Below are 16037 nucleotides of genomic sequence, written 5' to 3'. Positions count from 1 at the left end.
TCTATGAGATAGTAAAAGAAGGTTCAAATTGAACAGCTGCTGTCAACGGCTATTCTAAGCTGAATGTGCCTGCTCTCGTCAGATCGCAGTAGCAATGCAGCTTAAGGCTTGGCAAGTACCAGCATGGGAGACTGGCTGGGAATCCCAAGTTCCGTTGACCTTTTTGAACCTGAAAATTGTGTTAGTTTCTCTATGGGATAGTAAAAGAAGGTTCAAATTGAACAGCTGCTGTCAACGGCCATTCTAAGCTGAATGTGCCTGCTCTCGTCAGATCGCAGCAGCAATGCAGCTTAAGGCTTGGCAAGTACCAGCATGGGAGACTGGCTGTAAATCCCAAGTTCTGTTGACCTTTTTGAATCTGAAAATTGTGTTAGTTTTTCTATGAGATAGTAAAAGAAAGTTCAAATTGAACAGCTGCTGTCAACGGCCATTCTAAGCTGAATGTGCCTGCTCTCGTCAGATCGCAGCAGCAATGCAGCTTAAGGCTTGGCAAGTACCAGCATGGGAGACTGGCTGGGAATCCCAAGTTCTGTTGACCTTTTTGAACCTGAAAATTGTGTTAGTTTCTCTATGAGATAGTAAAAGAAGGTTCAAATTGAACAGCTGCTGTCAACGGCCATTCTAAGCTGAATGTGCCTGCTCTCGTCAGATCGCAGCAACAATGCAGCTTAAGGCTTGGCAAGTACAAGCATGGGAGACTGGCTGGGAATCCCAAGTTCCGTTGACCCTTTTGAACCTGAAAATTGTTAGTTTCTCTGTCAAAGATGGTAAAAGAAGGTTCAAATTGAACAGCTGCTGTCAACGGCCATTCTAAGCTGAATGTGCCTGCTCTCGTCAGATCGCAGCAGCAATGCAGCTTAAGGCTTGGCAAGTACCAGCATGGGAGACTGGCTGGGAATCCCAAGTTCCGTTGACCTTTTTGAACCTGAAAATTGTGTTAGTTTCTCTATGAGATAGTAAAAGAAGGTTCAAATTGAACAGCTGCTGTCAACGGCCATTCTAAGCTGAATGTGCCTGCTCTCATCAGATCGCAGCAGCAATGTAGCTTAAGGCTTGGCAAGTACCAGCATGGGAGACTGGCTGGGAATCCCAAGTTCCGTTGACCTTTTTGAACCTGAAAATTGTGTTAGTTTCTCTATGAGATAGTAAAAGAAGGTTCAAATTGAACAGCTGCTGTCAACGGCCATTCTAAGCTGAATGTGCCTGCTCTCGTCAGATCGCAGCAGCAATGCAGCTTAAGGCTTGGCAAGTACCAGCATGGGAGACTGGCTGGGAATCCCAAGTTCCGTTGACCTTTTTGAACCTGAAAATTGTTAGTTTCTCTGTCAAAGATGGTAAAAGAAGGTTCAAATTGAACAGCTGCTGTCAACGGCCATTCTAAGCTGAATGTGCCTGCTCTCGTCAGATCGCAACAGCAATGTAGCTTAAGGCTTGGCAAGTACCAGCATGGGAGACTGGCTGGGAATCCCAAGTTCCGTTGACCTTTTTGAACCTGAAAATTGTGTTAGTTTCTCTATGAGATAGTAAAAGAAGGTTCAAATTGAACAGCTGCTGTCAACGGCCATTCTAAGCTGAATGTGCCTGCTCTCGTCAGATCGCAGCAGCAATGCAGCTTAAGGCTTGGCAAGTAACAGCATGGGAGACTGGCTGGGAATCTCAAGTTCTGTTGACCTTTTTGAACCTGAAAATTGTGTTAGTTTCTCTATGAGATAGTAAAAGAAGGTTCAAATTGAACAGCTGCTGTCAACGGCCATTCTAAGCTGAATGTGCCTGCTCTCGTCAGATCGCAGCAGCATTGCAGCTTAAGGCTTGGCAAGTACCAGCATGGGAGACTGGCTGGGAATCCCAAGTTCTATTGACCTTTTTGAACCTGAAAATTGTGTTAGTTTCTCTATGAGATAGTAAAAGAAGGTTCAAATTGAACAGCTGCTGTCAACGGCCATTCTAAGCTGAATGCGCGTGCTCTTGTCGGATCACAGCAGCGATGCAGCTTAAGGCTTGGCAAGTACCAGCATGGGAGACTGGCTGCGAATCCCAAGTTCCGTTGACCTTTTTGAACCTGAAAATTGTGTTAGTTTCTCTATGAGATAGTAAAAGAAGGTTCAAACTGAACAGCTGCTGTCAACGGCCATTCTAAGCTGAATGTGCCTGCTCTCGTCAGATCGCAGCATCAATGCAGCTTAAGGCTTGGCAAGTACCAGCATGGGAGACTGGCTGGGAATCCCAAGTTCCGTTGACCTTTTTGAACCTGAAAATTGTGTTAGTTTCTCTATGAGATAGTAAAAGAAGGTTCAAATTGAACAGCTGCTGTCAACGGCCATTCTAAGCTGAATGTGCCTGCTCTCGTCAGATCGCAGCAGCAATGCAGCTTAAGGCTTGGCAAGTACCAGCATGGGAGACTGGCTGGGAATCCCAAGTTCCGTTGACCTTTTTGAACCTGAAAATTGTTAGTTTCTCTGTCAAAGATGGTAAAAGAAGGTTCAAATTGAACAGCTGCTGTCAACGGCCATTCTAAGCTGAATGTGCCTGCTCTCGTCAGATCGCAGCAGCAATGCAGCTTAAGGCTTGGCAAGTACCAGCATGGGAGACTGGCTGGGAATCTCAAGTTCCGTTGACCTTTTTGAACCTGAAAATTGTGTTAGTTTCTCTATGAGATAGTAAAAGAAGGTTCAAATTGAACAGCTGCTGTCAACGGCCATTCTAAGCTGAATGTGCCTGCTCTCATCAGATCGCAGCAGCAATGTAGCTTAAGGCTTGGCAAGTACCAGCATGGGAGACTGGCTGGGAATCCCAAGTTCCGTTGACCTTTTTGAACCTGAAAATTGTGTTAGTTTCTCTATGAGATAGTAAAAGAAGGTTCAAATTGAACAGCTGCTGTCAACGGCCATTCTAAGCTGAATGTGCCTGCTCTCGTCAGATCGCAGCAGCATTGCAGCTTAAGGCTTGGCAAGTACCAGCATGGGAGACTGGCTGGGAATCCCAAGTTCTATTGCCCTTTTTGAACCTGAAAATTGTGTTAGTTTCTCTATGAGATAGTAAAAGAAGGTTCAAATTGAACAGCTGCTGTCAACGGCCATTCTAAGCTGAATGCGCGTGCTCTTGTCGGATCACAGCAGCGATGCAGCTTAAGGCTTGGCAAGTACCAGCATGGGAGACTGGCTGCGAATCCCAAGTTCCGTTGACCTTTTTGAACCTGAAAATTGTGTTAGTTTCTCTATGAGATAGTAAAAGAAGGTTCAAACTGAACAGCTGCTGTCAACGGCCATTCTAAGCTGAATGTGCCTGCTCTCGTCAGATCGCTGCATCAATGCAGCTTAAGGCTTGGCAAGTACCAGCATGGGAGACTGGCTGGGAATCCCAAGTTCCGTTGACCTTTTTGAACCTGAAAATTGTGTTAGTTTCTCTATGAGATAATAAAAGAAGGTTCAAATTGAACAGCTGCTGTCAACGGCCATTCTAAGCTGAATGTGCCTGCTCTCGTCAGATCGCAGCAGCAATGCAGCTTAAGGCTTGGCAAGTACCAGCACGGGAGACTGGCTGGGAATCCCAAGTTCCGTTGACCTTTTTGAACCTGAAAATTGTGTTAGTTTCTCTATGAGATAGTAAAAGAAAGTAGAAATTAGGCAGCTGCTGTCAACGGCCATTCTAAGCTGAATGTGCCTGCTCTCGTCAGATCGCAGCAGCAATGCAGCTTAAGGCTTGGCAAGTACCAGCATGGGAGACTGGCTGGGAATCCCAAGTTCTGTTGACCTTTTTGAACCTGAAAATTGTGTTAGTTTCTCTATGAGATAGTAAAAGAAGGTTCAAATTGAACAGCTGCTGTCAACGGCCATTCTAAGCTGAATGTGCCTGCTCTCATCAGATCGCAGCAGCTTAAGGCTTGGCAAGTACCAGCATGGGAGACTGGCTGGGAATCCCAAGTTCCGTTGACCTTTTTGAACCTGAAAATTGTGTTAGTTTCTCTATGAGATAGTAAAAGAAGGTTCAAACTGAACAGCTGCTGTCAACGGCCATTCTAAGCTGAATGTGCCTGCTCTCGTCAGATCGCAGCAGCAATGCAGCTTAAGGCTTGGCAAGTACCAGCATGGGAGACTGGCTGGGAATCCCAAGTTCCGTTGACCTTTTTGAACCTGAAAATTGTGTTAGTTTCTCTATGAGATAGTAAAAGAAGGTTCAAATTGAACAGCTGCTGTCAACAGCCATTCTAAGCTGAATGTGCCTGCTCTCGTCAGATCGCAGCAGCTTAAGGCTTGGCAAGTACCAGCATGGGAGACTGGCTGGGAATCCCAAGTTCCGTTGACCTTTTTGAACCTGAAAATTGTGTTAGTTTCTCTATGAGATAGTAAAAGAAGGTTCAAATTGAACAGCTGCTGTCAACGGCCATTCTAAGCTGAATGTGCCTGCTCTCGTCAGATCGCAGCAGCAATGCAGCTTAAGGCTTGGCAAGTACCAGCATGGGAGACTGGCTGGGAATCCCAAGTTCCGTTGACCTTTTTGAACCTGAAAATTGTGTTAGTTTCTCTATGAGATAGTAAAAGAAAGTAGAAATTAGGCAGCTGCTGTCAACGGCCATTCTAAGCTGAATGTGCCTGCTCTCGTCAGATCGCAGCAGCAATGCAGCTTAAGGCTTGGCAAGTACCAGCATGGGAGACTGGCTGGGAATCCCAAGTTCTGTTGACCTTTTTGAACCTGAAAATTGTGTTAGTTTCTCTATGAGATAGTAAAAGAAGGTTCAAATTGAACAGCTGCTGTCAACGGCCATTCTAAGCTGAATGTGCCTGCTCTCATCAGATCGCAGCAGCTTAAGGCTTGGCAAGTACCAGCATGGGAGACTGGCTGGGAATCCCAAGTTCCGTTGACCTTTTTGAACCTGAAAATTGTGTTAGTTTCTCTATGAGATAGTAAAAGAAGGTTCAAACTGAACAGCTGCTGTCAACGGCCATTCTAAGCTGAATGTGCCTGCTCTCGTCAGATCGCAGCAGCAATGCAGCTTAAGGCTTGGCAAGTACCAGCATGGGAGACTGGCTGGGAATCCCAAGTTCCGTTGACCTTTTTGAACCTGAAAATTGTTAGTTTCTCTGTCAAAGATGGTAAAAGAAGGTTCAAATTGAACAGCTGCTGTCAACGGCCATTCTAAGCTGAATGTGCCTGCTCTCGTCAGATCGCAACAGCAATGTAGCTTAAGGCTTGGCAAGTACCAGCATGGGAGACTGGCTGGGAATCCCAAGTTCCGTTGACCTTTTTGAACCTGAAAATTGTGTTAGTTTCTCTATGAGATAGTAAAAGAAGGTTCAAATTGAACAGCTGCTGTCAACGGCCATTCTAAGCTGAATGTGCCTGCTCTCGTCAGATCGCAGCAGCAATGCAGCTTAAGGCTTGGCAAGTAACAGCATGGGAGACTGGCTGGGAATCCCAAGTTCTGTTGACCTTTTTGAACCTGAAAATTGTGTTAGTTTCTCTATGAGATAGTAAAAGAAGGTTCAAATTGAACAGCTGCTGTCAACGGCCATTCTAAGCTGAATGTGCCTGCTCTCGTCAGATCGCAGCAGCATTGCAGCTTAAGGCTTGGCAAGTACCAGCATGGGAGACTGGCTGGGAATCCCAAGTTCTATTGACCTTTTTGAACCTGAAAATTGTGTTAGTTTCTCTATGAGATAGTAAAAGAAGGTTCAAATTGAACAGCTGCTGTCAACGGCCATTCTAAGCTGAATGCGCGTGCTCTTGTCGGATCACAGCAGCGATGCAGCTTAAGGCTTGGCAAGTACCAGCATGGGAGACTGGCTGCGAATCCCAAGTTCCGTTGACCTTTTTGAACCTGAAAATTGTGTTAGTTTCTCTATGAGATAGTAAAAGAAGGTTCAAACTGAACAGCTGCTGTCAACGGCCATTCTAAGCTGAATGTGCCTGCTCTCGTCAGATCGCAGCATCAATGCAGCTTAAGGCTTGGCAAGTACCAGCATGGGAGACTGGCTGGGAATCCCAAGTTCCGTTGACCTTTTTGAACCTGAAAATTGTGTTAGTTTCTCTATGAGATAGTAAAAGAAGGTTCAAATTGAACAGCTGCTGTCAACGGCCATTCTAAGCTGAATGTGCCTGCTCTCGTCAGATCGCAGCAGCAATGCAGCTTAAGGCTTGGCAAGTACCAGCATGGGAGACTGGCTGGGAATCCCAAGTTCCGTTGACCTTTTTGAACCTGAAAATTGTTAGTTTCTCTGTCAAAGATGGTAAAAGAAGGTTCAAATTGAACAGCTGCTGTCAACGGCCATTCTAAGCTGAATGTGCCTGCTCTCGTCAGATCGCAGCAGCAATGCAGCTTAAGGCTTGGCAAGTACCAGCATGGGAGACTGGCTGGGAATCCCAACTTCCGTTGACCTTTTTGAACCTGAAATTTGTGTTAGTTTCTCTATGAGATAGTAAAAGAAGGTTCAAATTGAACAGCTGCTGTCAACGGCCATTCTAAGCTGAATGTGCCTGCTCTCATCAGATCGCAGCAGCAATGTAGCTTAAGGCTTGGCAAGTACCAGCATGGGAGACTGGCTGGGAATCCCAAGTTCCGTTGACCTTTTTGAACCTGAAAATTGTGTTAGTTTCTCTATGAGATAGTAAAAGAAGGTTCAAATTGAACAGCTGCTGTCAACGGCCATTCTAAGCTGAATGTGCCTGCTCTCGTCAGATCGCAGCAGCAATGCAGCTTAAGGCTTGGCAAGTACCAGCATGGGAGACTGGCTGGGAATCCCAAGTTCCGTTGACCTTTTTGAACCTGAAAATTGTTAGTTTTTCTGTCAAAGATGGTAAAAGAAGGTTCAAATTGAACAGCTGCTGTCAACGGCCATTCTAAGCTGAATGTGCCTGCTCTCGTCAGATCGCAACAGCAATGTAGCTTAAGGCTTGGCAAGTACCAGCATGGGAGACTGGCTGGGAATCCCAAGTTCCGTTGACCTTTTTGAACCTGAAAATTGTGTTAGTTTCTCTATGAGATAGTAAAAGAAGGTTCAAACTGAACAGCTGCTGTCAACGGCCATTCTAAGCTGAATGTGCCTGCTCTCGTCAGATCGCAGCAGCAATGCAGCTTAAGGCTTGGCAAGTACCAGCATGGGAGACTGGCTGGGAATTCCAAGTTCTGTTGACCTTTTTGAACCTGAAAATTGTGTTAGTTTCTCTATGAGATAGTAAAAGAAGGTTCAAATTGAACAGCTGCTGTCAACGGCCATTCTAAGCTGAATGTGCCTGCTCTCGTCAGATCGCAGCAGCAATGCAGCTTAAGGCTTGGCAAGTAACAGCATGGGAGACTGGCTGGGAATCCCAAGTTCCGTTGACCTTTTTGAACCTGAAAATTGTGTTAGTTTCTCTATGAGATAGTAAAAGAAGGTTCAAATTGAACAGCTGCTGTCAACGGCCATTCTAAGCTGAATGTGCCTGCTCTCATCAGATCGCAGCAGCAATGTAGCTTAAGGCTTGGCAAGTACCAGCATGGGAGACTGGCTGGGAATCCCAAGTTCCGTTGACCTTTTTGAACCTGAAAATTGTGTTAGTTTCTCTATGAGATAGTAAAAGAAGGTTCAAATTGAACAGCTGCTGTCAACGGCCATTCTAAGCTGAATGTGCCTGCTCTCGTCAGATCGCAGCAGCAATGCAGCTTAAGGCTTGGCAAGTACCAGCATGGGAGACTGGCTGGGAATCCCAAGTTCCGTTGACCTTTTTGAACCTGAAAATTGTTAGTTTCTCTGTCAAAGATGGTAAAAGAAGGTTCAAATTGAACAGCTGCTGTCAACGGCCATTCTAAGCTGAATGTGCCTGCTCTCGTCAGATCGCAACAGCAATGTAGCTTAAGGCTTGGCAAGTACCAGCATGGGAGACTGGCTGCGAATCCCAAGTTCCGTTGACCTTTTTGAACCTGAAAATTGTGTTAGTTTCTCTATGAGATAGTAAAAGAAGGTTCAAACTGAACAGCTGCTGTCAACGGCCATTCTAAGCTGAATGTGCCTGCTCTCGTCAGATCGCAGCATCAATGCAGCTTAAGGCTTGGCAAGTACCAGCATGGGAGACTGGCTGGGAATCCCAAGTTCCGTTGACCTTTTTGAACCTGAAAATTGTGTTAGTTTCTCTATGAGATAGTAAAAGAAGGTTCAAATTGAACAGCTGCTGTCAACGGCCATTCTAAGCTGAATGTGCCTGCTCTCGTCAGATCGCAGCAGCAATGCAGCTTAAGGCTTGGCAAGTACCAGCATGGGAGACTGGCTGGGAATCCCAAGTTCCGTTGACCTTTTTGAACCTGAAAATTGTTAGTTTCTCTGTCAAAGATGGTAAAAGAAGGTTCAAATTGAACAGCTGCTGTCAACGGCCATTCTAAGCTGAATGTGCCTGCTCTCGTCAGATCGCAGCAGCAATGCAGCTTAAGGCTTGGCAAGTACCAGCATGGGAGACTGGCTGGGAATCCCAAGTTCCGTTGACCTTTTTGAACCTGAAAATTGTTAGTTTCTCTGTCAAAGATGGTAAAAGAAGGTTCAAATTGAACAGCTGTTGTCAACGGCCATTCTAAGCTGAATGTGCCTGCTCTCGTCAGATCGCAACAACAATGTAGCTTAAGGCTTGGCAAGTACCAGCATGGGAGACTGGCTGGGAATCCCAAGTTCCGTTGACCTTTTTGAACCTGAAAATTGTGTTAGTTTCTCTATGAGATAGTAAAAGAAGGTTCAAACTGAACAGCTGCTGTCAACGGCCATTCTAAGCTGAATGTGCCTGCTCTCGTCAGATCGCAGCAGCAATGCAGCTTAAGGCTTGGCAAGTACCAGCATGGGAGACTGGCTGGGAATCCCAAGTTCCGTTGACCTTTTTGAACCTGAAAATTGTGTTAGTTTCTCTATGAGATAGTAAAAGAAGGTTCAAATTGAACAGCTGCTGTCAACGGCCATTCTAAGCTGAATGTGCCTGCTCTCATCAGATCGCAGCAGCAATGTAGCTTAAGGCTTGGCAAGTACCAGCATGGGAGACTGGCTGGGAATCCCAAGTTCCGTTGACCTTTTTGAACCTGAAAATTGTGTTAGTTTCTCTATGAGATAGTAAAAGAAGGTTCAAATTGAACAGCTGCTGTCAACGGCCATTCTAAGCTGAATGTGCCTGCTCTCGTCAGATCGCAGCAGCAATGTAGCTTAAGGCTTGGCAAGTACCAGCATGGGAGACTGGCTGGGAATCCCAAGTTCCGTTGACCTTTTTGAACCTGAAAATTGTTAGTTTCTCTGTCAAAGATGGTAAAAGAAGGTTCAAATTGAACAGCTGCTGTCAACGGCCATTCTAAGCTGAATGTGCCTGCTCTCGTCAGATCGCAACAGCAATGTAGCTTAAGGCTTGGCAAGTACCAGCATGGGAGACTGGCTGGGAATCCCAAGTTCCGTTGACCTTTTTGAACCTGAAAATTGTGTTAGTTTCTCTATGAGATAGTAAAAGAAGGTTCAAATTGAACAGCTGCTGTCAACGGCCATTCTAAGCTGAATGCGCGTGCTCTTGTCGGATCACAGCAGCGATGCAGCTTAAGGCTTGGCAAGTACCAGCATGGGAGACTGGCTGCGAATCCCAAGTTCCGTTGACCTTTTTGAACCTGAAAATTGTGTTAGTTTCTCTATGAGATAGTAAAAGAAGGTTCAAACTGAACAGCTGCTGTCAACGGCCATTCTAAGCTGAATGTGCCTGCTCTCGTCAGATCGCAGCATCAATGCAGCTTAAGGCTTGGCAAGTACCAGCATGGGAGACTGGCTGGGAATCCCAAGTTCCGTTGACCTTTTTGAACCTGAAAATTGTGTTAGTTTCTCTATGAGATAGTAAAAGAAGGTTCAAATTGAACAGCTGCTGTCAACGGCCATTCTAAGCTGAATGTGCCTGCTCTCGTCAGATCGCAGCAGCAATGCAGCTTAAGGCTTGGCAAGTAACAGCATGGGAGACTGGCTGGGAATCCCAAGTTCTGTTGACCTTTTTGAACCTGAAAATTGTGTTAGTTTCTCTATGAGATAGTAAAAGAAGGTTCAAATTGAACAGCTGCTGTCAACGGCCATTCTAAGCTGAATGTGCCTGCTCTCGTCAGATCGCAGCAGCATTGCAGCTTAAGGCTTGGCAAGTACCAGCATGGGAGACTGGCTGGGAATCCCAAGTTCTATTGACCTTTTTGAACCTGAAAATTGTGTTAGTTTCTCTATGAGATAGTAAAAGAAGGTTCAAATTGAACAGCTGCTGTCAACGGCCATTCTAAGCTGAATGCGCGTGCTCTTGTCGGATCACAGCAGCGATGCAGCTTAAGGCTTGGCAAGTACCAGCATGGGAGACTGGCTGCGAATCCCAAGTTCCGTTGACCTTTTTGAACCTGAAAATTGTGTTAGTTTCTCTATGAGATAGTAAAAGAAGGTTCAAACTGAACAGCTGCTGTCAACGGCCATTCTAAGCTGAATGTGCCTGCTCTCGTCAGATCGCAGCATCAATGCAGCTTAAGGCTTGGCAAGTACCAGCATGGGAGACTGGCTGGGAATCCCAAGTTCCGTTGACCTTTTTGAACCTGAAAATTGTGTTAGTTTCTCTATGAGATAGTAAAAGAAGGTTCAAATTGAACAGCTGCTGTCAACGGCCATTCTAAGCTGAATGTGCCTGCTCTCGTCAGATCGCAGCAGCAATGCAGCTTAAGGCTTGGCAAGTAACAGCATGGGAGACTGGCTGGGAATCCCAAGTTCTGTTGACCTTTTTGAACCTGAAAATTGTGTTAGTTTCTCTATGAGATAGTAAAAGAAGGTTCAAATTGAACAGCTGCTGTCAACGGCCATTCTAAGCTGAATGTGCCTGCTCTCGTCAGATCGCAGCAGCATTGCAGCTTAAGGCTTGGCAAGTACCAGCATGGGAGACTGGCTGGGAATCCCAAGTTCTATTGACCTTTTTGAACCTGAAAATTGTGTTAGTTTCTCTATGAGATAGTAAAAGAAGGTTCAAATTGAACAGCTGCTGTCAACGGCCATTCTAAGCTGAATGCGCGTGCTCTTGTCGGATCACAGCAGCGATGCAGCTTAAGGCTTGGCAAGTACCAGCATGGGAGACTGGCTGCGAATCCCAAGTTCCGTTGACCTTTTTGAACCTGAAAATTGTGTTAGTTTCTCTATGAGATAGTAAAAGAAGGTTCAAACTGAACAGCTGCTGTCAACGGCCATTCTAAGCTGAATGTGCCTGCTCTCGTCAGATCGCAGCATCAATGCAGCTTAAGGCTTGGCAAGTACCAGCATGGGAGACTGGCTGGGAATCCCAAGTTCCGTTGACCTTTTTGAACCTGAAAATTGTGTTAGTTTCTCTATGAGATAGTAAAAGAAGGTTCAAATTGAACAGCTGCTGTCAACGGCCATTCTAAGCTGAATGTGCCTGCTCTCGTCAGATCGCAGCAGCAATGCAGCTTAAGGCTTGGCAAGTACCAGCATGGGAGACTGGCTGGGAATCCCAAGTTCCGTTGACCTTTTTGAACCTGAAAATTGTTAGTTTCTCTGTCAAAGATGGTAAAAGAAGGTTCAAATTGAACAGCTGCTGTCAACGGCCATTCTAAGCTGAATGTGCCTGCTCTCGTCAGATCGCAGCAGCAATGCAGCTTAAGGCTTGGCAAGTACCAGCATGGGAGACTGGCTGGGAATCCCAACTTCCGTTGACCTTTTTGAACCTGAAATTTGTGTTAGTTTCTCTATGAGATAGTAAAAGAAGGTTCAAATTGAACAGCTGCTGTCAACGGCCATTCTAAGCTGAATGTGCCTGCTCTCATCAGATCGCAGCAGCAATGTAGCTTAAGGCTTGGCAAGTACCAGCATGGGAGACTGGCTGGGAATCCCAAGTTCCGTTGACCTTTTTGAACCTGAAAATTGTGTTAGTTTCTCTATGAGATAGTAAAAGAAGGTTCAAATTGAACAGCTGCTGTCATCGGCCATTCTAAGCTGAATGTGCCTGCTCTCGTCAGATCGCAGCAGCAATGCAGCTTAAGGCTTGGCAAGTACCAGCATGGGAGACTGGCTGGGAATCCCAAGTTCCGTTGACCTTTTTGAACCTGAAAATTGTTAGTTTCTCTGTCAAAGATGGTAAAAGAAGGTTCAAATTGAACAGCTGCTGTCAACGGCCATTCTAAGCTGAATGTGCCTGCTCTCGTCAGATCGCAACAGCAATGTAGCTTAAGGCTTGGCAAGTACCAGCATGGGAGACTGGCTGGGAATCCCAAGTTCCGTTGACCTTTTTGAACCTGAAAATTGTGTTAGTTTCTCTATGAGATAGTAAAAGAAGGTTCAAACTGAACAGCTGCTGTCAACGGCCATTCTAAGCTGAATGTGCCTGCTCTCGTCAGATCGCAGCAGCAATGCAGCTTAAGGCTTGGCAAGTACCAGCATGGGAGACTGGCTGGGAATCCCAAGTTCCGTTGACCTTTTTGAACCTGAAAATTGTGTTAGTTTCTCTATGAGATAGTAAAAGAAGGTTCAAATTGAACAGCTGCTGTCAACGGCCATTCTAAGCTGAATGTGCCTGCTCTCGTCAGATCGCAGCAGCAATGCAGCTTAAGGCTTGGCAAGTAACAGCATGGGAGACTGGCTGGGAATCCCAAGTTCCGTTGACCTTTTTGAACCTGAAAATTGTGTTAGTTTCTCTATGAGATAGTAAAAGAAGGTTCAAATTGAACAGCTGCTGTCAACGGCCATTCTAAGCTGAATGTGCCTGCTCTCATCAGATCGCAGCAGCAATGTAGCTTAAGGCTTGGCAAGTACCAGCATGGGAGACTGGCTGGGAATCCCAAGTTCCGTTGACCTTTTTGAACCTGAAAATTGTGTTAGTTTCTCTATGAGATAGTAAAAGAAGGTTCAAATTGAACAGCTGCTGTCAACGGCCATTCTAAGCTGAATGTGCCTGCTCTCGTCAGATCGCAGCAGCAATGCAGCTTAAGGCTTGGCAAGTACCAGCATGGGAGACTGGCTGGGAATCCCAAGTTCCGTTGACCTTTTTGAACCTGAAAATTGTTAGTTTCTCTGTCAAAGATGGTAAAAGAAGGTTCAAATTGAACAGCTGCTGTCAACGGCCATTCTAAGCTGAATGTGCCTGCTCTCGTCAGATCGCAACAGCAATGTAGCTTAAGGCTTGGCAAGTACCAGCATGGGAGACTGGCTGGGAATCCCAAGTTCCGTTGACCTTTTTGAACCTGAAAATTGTGTTAGTTTCTCTATGAGATAGTAAAAGAAGGTTCAAATTGAACAGCTGCTGTCAACGGCCATTCTAAGCTGAATGTGCCTGCTCTCGTCAGATCGCAGCAGCAATGCAGCTTAAGGCTTGGCAAGTAACAGCATGGGAGACTGGCTGGGAATCCCAAGTTCTGTTGACCTTTTTGAACCTGAAAATTGTGTTAGTTTCTCTATGAGATAGTAAAAGAAGGTTCAAATTGAACAGCTGCTGTCAACGGCCATTCTAAGCTGAATGTGCCTGCTCTCGTCAGATCGCAGCAGCATTGCAGCTTAAGGCTTGGCAAGTACCAGCATGGGAGACTGGCTGGGAATCCCAAGTTCTATTGACCTTTTTGAACCTGAAAATTGTGTTAGTTTCTCTATGAGATAGTAAAAGAAGGTTCAAATTGAACAGCTGCTGTCAACGGCCATTCTAAGCTGAATGCGCGTGCTCTTGTCGGATCACAGCAGCGATGCAGCTTAAGGCTTGGCAAGTACCAGCATGGGAGACTGGCTGCGAATCCCAAGTTCCGTTGACCTTTTTGAACCTGAAAATTGTGTTAGTTTCTCTATGAGATAGTAAAAGAAGGTTCAAACTGAACAGCTGCTGTCAACGGCCATTCTAAGCTGAATGTGCCTGCTCTCGTCAGATCGCAGCATCAATGCAGCTTAAGGCTTGGCAAGTACCAGCATGGGAGACTGGCTGGGAATCCCAAGTTCCGTTGACCTTTTTGAACCTGAAAATTGTGTTAGTTTCTCTATGAGATAGTAAAAGAAGGTTCAAATTGAACAGCTGCTGTCAACGGCCATTCTAAGCTGAATGTGCCTGCTCTCGTCAGATCGCAGCAGCAATGCAGCTTAAGGCTTGGCAAGTACCAGCATGGGAGACTGGCTGGGAATCCCAAGTTCCGTTGACCTTTTTGAACCTGAAAATTGTTAGTTTCTCTGTCAAAGATGGTAAAAGAAGGTTCAAATTGAACAGCTGCTGTCAACGGCCATTCTAAGCTGAATGTGCCTGCTCTCGTCAGATCGCAGCAGCAATGCAGCTTAAGGCTTGGCAAGTACCAGCATGGGAGACTGGCTGGGAATCCCAAGTTCTATTGACCTTTTTGAACCTGAAAATTGTGTTAGTTTCTCTATGAGATAGTAAAAGAAGGTTCAAATTGAACAGCTGCTGTCAACGGCCATTCTAAGCTGAATGCGCGTGCTCTTGTCGGATCACAGCAGCGATGCAGCTTAAGGCTTGGCAAGTACCAGCATGGGAGACTGGCTGCGAATCCCAAGTTCCGTTGACCTTTTTGAACCTGAAAATTGTGTTAGTTTCTCTATGAGATAGTAAAAGAAGGTTCAAACTGAACAGCTGCTGTCAACGGCCATTCTAAGCTGAATGTGCCTGCTCTCGTCAGATCGCAGCATCAATGCAGCTTAAGGCTTGGCAAGTACCAGCATGGGAGACTGGCTGGGAATCCCAAGTTCCGTTGACCTTTTTGAACCTGAAAATTGTGTTAGTTTCTCTATGAGATAGTAAAAGAAGGTTCAAATTGAACAGCTGCTGTCAACGGCCATTCTAAGCTGAATGTGCCTGCTCTCGTCAGATCGCAGCAGCAATGCAGCTTAAGGCTTGGCAAGTACCAGCATGGGAGACTGGCTGGGAATCCCAAGTTCCGTTGACCTTTTTGAACCTGAAAATTGTTAGTTTCTCTGTCAAAGATGGTAAAAGAAGGTTCAAATTGAACAGCTGCTGTCAACGGCCATTCTAAGCTGAATGTGCCTGCTCTCGTCAGATCGCAGCAGCAATGCAGCTTAAGGCTTGGCAAGTACCAGCATGGGAGACTGGCTGGGAATCCCAAGTTCCGTTGACCTTTTTGAACCTGAAAATTGTGTTAGTTTCTCTATGAGATAGTAAAAGAAGGTTCAAATTGAACAGCTGCTGTCAACGGCCATTCTAAGCTGAATGTGCCTGCTCTCATCAGATCGCAGCAGCAATGTAGCTTAAGGCTTGGCAAGTACCAGCATGGGAGACTGGCTGGGAATCCCAAGTTCCGTTGACCTTTTTGAACCTGAAAATTGTGTTAGTTTCTCTATGAGATAGTAAAAGAAGGTTCAAATTGAACAGCTGCTGTCAACGGCCATTCTAAGCTGAATGTGCCTGCTCTCGTCAGATCGCAGCAGCAATGCAGCTTAAGGCTTGGCAAGTACCAGCATGGGAGACTGGCTGGGAATCCCAAGTTCCGTTGACCTTTTTGAACCTGAAAATTGTTAGTTTCTCTGTCAAAGATGGTAAAAGAAGGTTCAAATTGAACAGCTGCTGTCAACGGCCATTCTAAGCTGAATGTGCCTGCTCTCGTCAGATCGCAACAGCAATGTAGCTTAAGGCTTGGCAAGTACCAGCATGGGAGACTGGCTGGGAATCCCAAGTTCCGTTGACCTTTTTGAACCTGAAAATTGTGTTAGTTTCTCTATGAGATAGTAAAAGAAGGTTCAAACTGAACAGCTGCTGTCAACGGCCATTCTAAGCTGAATGTGCCTGCTCTCGTCAGATCGCAGCAGCAATGCAGCTTAAGGCTTGGCAAGTACCAGCATGGGAGACTGGCTGGGAATCCCAAGTTCCGTTGACCTTTTTGAACCTGAAAATTGTGTTAGTTTCTCTATGAGATAGTAAAAGAAGGTTCAAATTGAACAGCTGCTGTCAACGGCCATTCTAAGCTGAATGTGCCTGCTCTCATCAGATCGCAGCAGCAATGTAGCTTAAGGCTTGGCAAGTACCAGCATGGGAGACTGGCTGGGAATCCCAAGTTCCATTGACCTTTTTGAACCTGAAAATTGTGTTAG

At 45.7% G+C, this 16037-nt stretch overlaps 67 pseudogenes; all 67 read left to right on the top strand.

Moving 5' to 3' along the window:
• The first annotated feature begins 41 nt into the window (after positions 1 to 41).
• LOC140083281 (5S ribosomal RNA) lies at positions 42 to 160 on the top strand (annotated as a pseudogene).
• A 70-nt stretch (positions 161 to 230) lies between these two features.
• Positions 231 to 349, top strand: LOC140097332 (5S ribosomal RNA; annotated as a pseudogene).
• A 70-nt stretch (positions 350 to 419) lies between these two features.
• Positions 420 to 538, top strand: LOC140080566 (5S ribosomal RNA; annotated as a pseudogene).
• Positions 539 to 608: 70 nt separating this feature from the next.
• On the top strand, positions 609 to 727 carry LOC140085249 (5S ribosomal RNA; annotated as a pseudogene).
• A 70-nt stretch (positions 728 to 797) lies between these two features.
• Positions 798 to 916, top strand: LOC140100025 (5S ribosomal RNA; annotated as a pseudogene).
• Positions 917 to 986: 70 nt separating this feature from the next.
• LOC140082314 (5S ribosomal RNA) lies at positions 987 to 1105 on the top strand (annotated as a pseudogene).
• Positions 1106 to 1175: 70 nt separating this feature from the next.
• Positions 1176 to 1294, top strand: LOC140100024 (5S ribosomal RNA; annotated as a pseudogene).
• A 70-nt stretch (positions 1295 to 1364) lies between these two features.
• Positions 1365 to 1483, top strand: LOC140093301 (5S ribosomal RNA; annotated as a pseudogene).
• A 70-nt stretch (positions 1484 to 1553) lies between these two features.
• LOC140096089 (5S ribosomal RNA) lies at positions 1554 to 1672 on the top strand (annotated as a pseudogene).
• Positions 1673 to 2120: 448 nt separating this feature from the next.
• Positions 2121 to 2239, top strand: LOC140084281 (5S ribosomal RNA; annotated as a pseudogene).
• Positions 2240 to 2309: 70 nt separating this feature from the next.
• LOC140100023 (5S ribosomal RNA) lies at positions 2310 to 2428 on the top strand (annotated as a pseudogene).
• A 70-nt stretch (positions 2429 to 2498) lies between these two features.
• On the top strand, positions 2499 to 2617 carry LOC140083037 (5S ribosomal RNA; annotated as a pseudogene).
• Positions 2618 to 2687: 70 nt separating this feature from the next.
• Positions 2688 to 2806, top strand: LOC140082313 (5S ribosomal RNA; annotated as a pseudogene).
• Positions 2807 to 3254: 448 nt separating this feature from the next.
• LOC140092544 (5S ribosomal RNA) lies at positions 3255 to 3373 on the top strand (annotated as a pseudogene).
• Positions 3374 to 3443: 70 nt separating this feature from the next.
• LOC140086040 (5S ribosomal RNA) lies at positions 3444 to 3562 on the top strand (annotated as a pseudogene).
• Positions 3563 to 3632: 70 nt separating this feature from the next.
• Positions 3633 to 3751, top strand: LOC140080565 (5S ribosomal RNA; annotated as a pseudogene).
• A 251-nt stretch (positions 3752 to 4002) lies between these two features.
• LOC140100022 (5S ribosomal RNA) lies at positions 4003 to 4121 on the top strand (annotated as a pseudogene).
• Positions 4122 to 4372: 251 nt separating this feature from the next.
• LOC140100019 (5S ribosomal RNA) lies at positions 4373 to 4491 on the top strand (annotated as a pseudogene).
• Positions 4492 to 4561: 70 nt separating this feature from the next.
• Positions 4562 to 4680, top strand: LOC140080564 (5S ribosomal RNA; annotated as a pseudogene).
• Positions 4681 to 4931: 251 nt separating this feature from the next.
• On the top strand, positions 4932 to 5050 carry LOC140100018 (5S ribosomal RNA; annotated as a pseudogene).
• A 70-nt stretch (positions 5051 to 5120) lies between these two features.
• Positions 5121 to 5239, top strand: LOC140093300 (5S ribosomal RNA; annotated as a pseudogene).
• Positions 5240 to 5309: 70 nt separating this feature from the next.
• On the top strand, positions 5310 to 5428 carry LOC140092920 (5S ribosomal RNA; annotated as a pseudogene).
• Positions 5429 to 5876: 448 nt separating this feature from the next.
• Positions 5877 to 5995, top strand: LOC140084280 (5S ribosomal RNA; annotated as a pseudogene).
• Positions 5996 to 6065: 70 nt separating this feature from the next.
• LOC140100017 (5S ribosomal RNA) lies at positions 6066 to 6184 on the top strand (annotated as a pseudogene).
• A 70-nt stretch (positions 6185 to 6254) lies between these two features.
• LOC140094937 (5S ribosomal RNA) lies at positions 6255 to 6373 on the top strand (annotated as a pseudogene).
• A 70-nt stretch (positions 6374 to 6443) lies between these two features.
• LOC140082312 (5S ribosomal RNA) lies at positions 6444 to 6562 on the top strand (annotated as a pseudogene).
• A 70-nt stretch (positions 6563 to 6632) lies between these two features.
• LOC140100016 (5S ribosomal RNA) lies at positions 6633 to 6751 on the top strand (annotated as a pseudogene).
• Positions 6752 to 6821: 70 nt separating this feature from the next.
• LOC140093298 (5S ribosomal RNA) lies at positions 6822 to 6940 on the top strand (annotated as a pseudogene).
• Positions 6941 to 7010: 70 nt separating this feature from the next.
• LOC140078419 (5S ribosomal RNA) lies at positions 7011 to 7129 on the top strand (annotated as a pseudogene).
• Positions 7130 to 7199: 70 nt separating this feature from the next.
• Positions 7200 to 7318, top strand: LOC140091451 (5S ribosomal RNA; annotated as a pseudogene).
• Positions 7319 to 7388: 70 nt separating this feature from the next.
• On the top strand, positions 7389 to 7507 carry LOC140082311 (5S ribosomal RNA; annotated as a pseudogene).
• A 70-nt stretch (positions 7508 to 7577) lies between these two features.
• LOC140100015 (5S ribosomal RNA) lies at positions 7578 to 7696 on the top strand (annotated as a pseudogene).
• Positions 7697 to 7955: 259 nt separating this feature from the next.
• On the top strand, positions 7956 to 8074 carry LOC140084279 (5S ribosomal RNA; annotated as a pseudogene).
• Positions 8075 to 8144: 70 nt separating this feature from the next.
• On the top strand, positions 8145 to 8263 carry LOC140100014 (5S ribosomal RNA; annotated as a pseudogene).
• A 70-nt stretch (positions 8264 to 8333) lies between these two features.
• LOC140100013 (5S ribosomal RNA) lies at positions 8334 to 8452 on the top strand (annotated as a pseudogene).
• Positions 8453 to 8522: 70 nt separating this feature from the next.
• Positions 8523 to 8641, top strand: LOC140092482 (5S ribosomal RNA; annotated as a pseudogene).
• Positions 8642 to 8711: 70 nt separating this feature from the next.
• Positions 8712 to 8830, top strand: LOC140100012 (5S ribosomal RNA; annotated as a pseudogene).
• A 70-nt stretch (positions 8831 to 8900) lies between these two features.
• On the top strand, positions 8901 to 9019 carry LOC140082309 (5S ribosomal RNA; annotated as a pseudogene).
• A 70-nt stretch (positions 9020 to 9089) lies between these two features.
• Positions 9090 to 9208, top strand: LOC140084968 (5S ribosomal RNA; annotated as a pseudogene).
• A 70-nt stretch (positions 9209 to 9278) lies between these two features.
• LOC140093297 (5S ribosomal RNA) lies at positions 9279 to 9397 on the top strand (annotated as a pseudogene).
• A 259-nt stretch (positions 9398 to 9656) lies between these two features.
• On the top strand, positions 9657 to 9775 carry LOC140084278 (5S ribosomal RNA; annotated as a pseudogene).
• A 70-nt stretch (positions 9776 to 9845) lies between these two features.
• Positions 9846 to 9964, top strand: LOC140092919 (5S ribosomal RNA; annotated as a pseudogene).
• Positions 9965 to 10412: 448 nt separating this feature from the next.
• On the top strand, positions 10413 to 10531 carry LOC140084277 (5S ribosomal RNA; annotated as a pseudogene).
• Positions 10532 to 10601: 70 nt separating this feature from the next.
• On the top strand, positions 10602 to 10720 carry LOC140092917 (5S ribosomal RNA; annotated as a pseudogene).
• A 448-nt stretch (positions 10721 to 11168) lies between these two features.
• LOC140084276 (5S ribosomal RNA) lies at positions 11169 to 11287 on the top strand (annotated as a pseudogene).
• Positions 11288 to 11357: 70 nt separating this feature from the next.
• LOC140100011 (5S ribosomal RNA) lies at positions 11358 to 11476 on the top strand (annotated as a pseudogene).
• Positions 11477 to 11546: 70 nt separating this feature from the next.
• On the top strand, positions 11547 to 11665 carry LOC140094936 (5S ribosomal RNA; annotated as a pseudogene).
• Positions 11666 to 11735: 70 nt separating this feature from the next.
• Positions 11736 to 11854, top strand: LOC140082308 (5S ribosomal RNA; annotated as a pseudogene).
• Positions 11855 to 11924: 70 nt separating this feature from the next.
• On the top strand, positions 11925 to 12043 carry LOC140085963 (5S ribosomal RNA; annotated as a pseudogene).
• Positions 12044 to 12113: 70 nt separating this feature from the next.
• LOC140093296 (5S ribosomal RNA) lies at positions 12114 to 12232 on the top strand (annotated as a pseudogene).
• Positions 12233 to 12302: 70 nt separating this feature from the next.
• Positions 12303 to 12421, top strand: LOC140100010 (5S ribosomal RNA; annotated as a pseudogene).
• A 70-nt stretch (positions 12422 to 12491) lies between these two features.
• Positions 12492 to 12610, top strand: LOC140091450 (5S ribosomal RNA; annotated as a pseudogene).
• A 70-nt stretch (positions 12611 to 12680) lies between these two features.
• LOC140082307 (5S ribosomal RNA) lies at positions 12681 to 12799 on the top strand (annotated as a pseudogene).
• Positions 12800 to 12869: 70 nt separating this feature from the next.
• Positions 12870 to 12988, top strand: LOC140100007 (5S ribosomal RNA; annotated as a pseudogene).
• Positions 12989 to 13058: 70 nt separating this feature from the next.
• On the top strand, positions 13059 to 13177 carry LOC140093295 (5S ribosomal RNA; annotated as a pseudogene).
• A 70-nt stretch (positions 13178 to 13247) lies between these two features.
• Positions 13248 to 13366, top strand: LOC140092915 (5S ribosomal RNA; annotated as a pseudogene).
• Positions 13367 to 13814: 448 nt separating this feature from the next.
• On the top strand, positions 13815 to 13933 carry LOC140084275 (5S ribosomal RNA; annotated as a pseudogene).
• Positions 13934 to 14003: 70 nt separating this feature from the next.
• Positions 14004 to 14122, top strand: LOC140100006 (5S ribosomal RNA; annotated as a pseudogene).
• A 70-nt stretch (positions 14123 to 14192) lies between these two features.
• LOC140090408 (5S ribosomal RNA) lies at positions 14193 to 14311 on the top strand (annotated as a pseudogene).
• Positions 14312 to 14570: 259 nt separating this feature from the next.
• On the top strand, positions 14571 to 14689 carry LOC140084274 (5S ribosomal RNA; annotated as a pseudogene).
• Positions 14690 to 14759: 70 nt separating this feature from the next.
• Positions 14760 to 14878, top strand: LOC140100005 (5S ribosomal RNA; annotated as a pseudogene).
• A 70-nt stretch (positions 14879 to 14948) lies between these two features.
• On the top strand, positions 14949 to 15067 carry LOC140100004 (5S ribosomal RNA; annotated as a pseudogene).
• A 70-nt stretch (positions 15068 to 15137) lies between these two features.
• LOC140082306 (5S ribosomal RNA) lies at positions 15138 to 15256 on the top strand (annotated as a pseudogene).
• A 70-nt stretch (positions 15257 to 15326) lies between these two features.
• LOC140100003 (5S ribosomal RNA) lies at positions 15327 to 15445 on the top strand (annotated as a pseudogene).
• Positions 15446 to 15515: 70 nt separating this feature from the next.
• Positions 15516 to 15634, top strand: LOC140093294 (5S ribosomal RNA; annotated as a pseudogene).
• A 70-nt stretch (positions 15635 to 15704) lies between these two features.
• Positions 15705 to 15823, top strand: LOC140100002 (5S ribosomal RNA; annotated as a pseudogene).
• Positions 15824 to 15893: 70 nt separating this feature from the next.
• Positions 15894 to 16012, top strand: LOC140092234 (5S ribosomal RNA; annotated as a pseudogene).
• Positions 16013 to 16037: the final 25 nt, after the last annotated feature.

The sequence above is a fragment of the Engystomops pustulosus genome, chromosome 9 (assembly GCF_040894005.1).
Source record: "Engystomops pustulosus chromosome 9, aEngPut4.maternal, whole genome shotgun sequence".
Classification (NCBI taxonomy): Eukaryota; Metazoa; Chordata; class Amphibia; order Anura; family Leptodactylidae; genus Engystomops; species Engystomops pustulosus.
The sequence above is the reverse complement of the archived record's forward strand: the minus strand, read 5'-3'. Positions and strand labels throughout refer to the sequence as shown.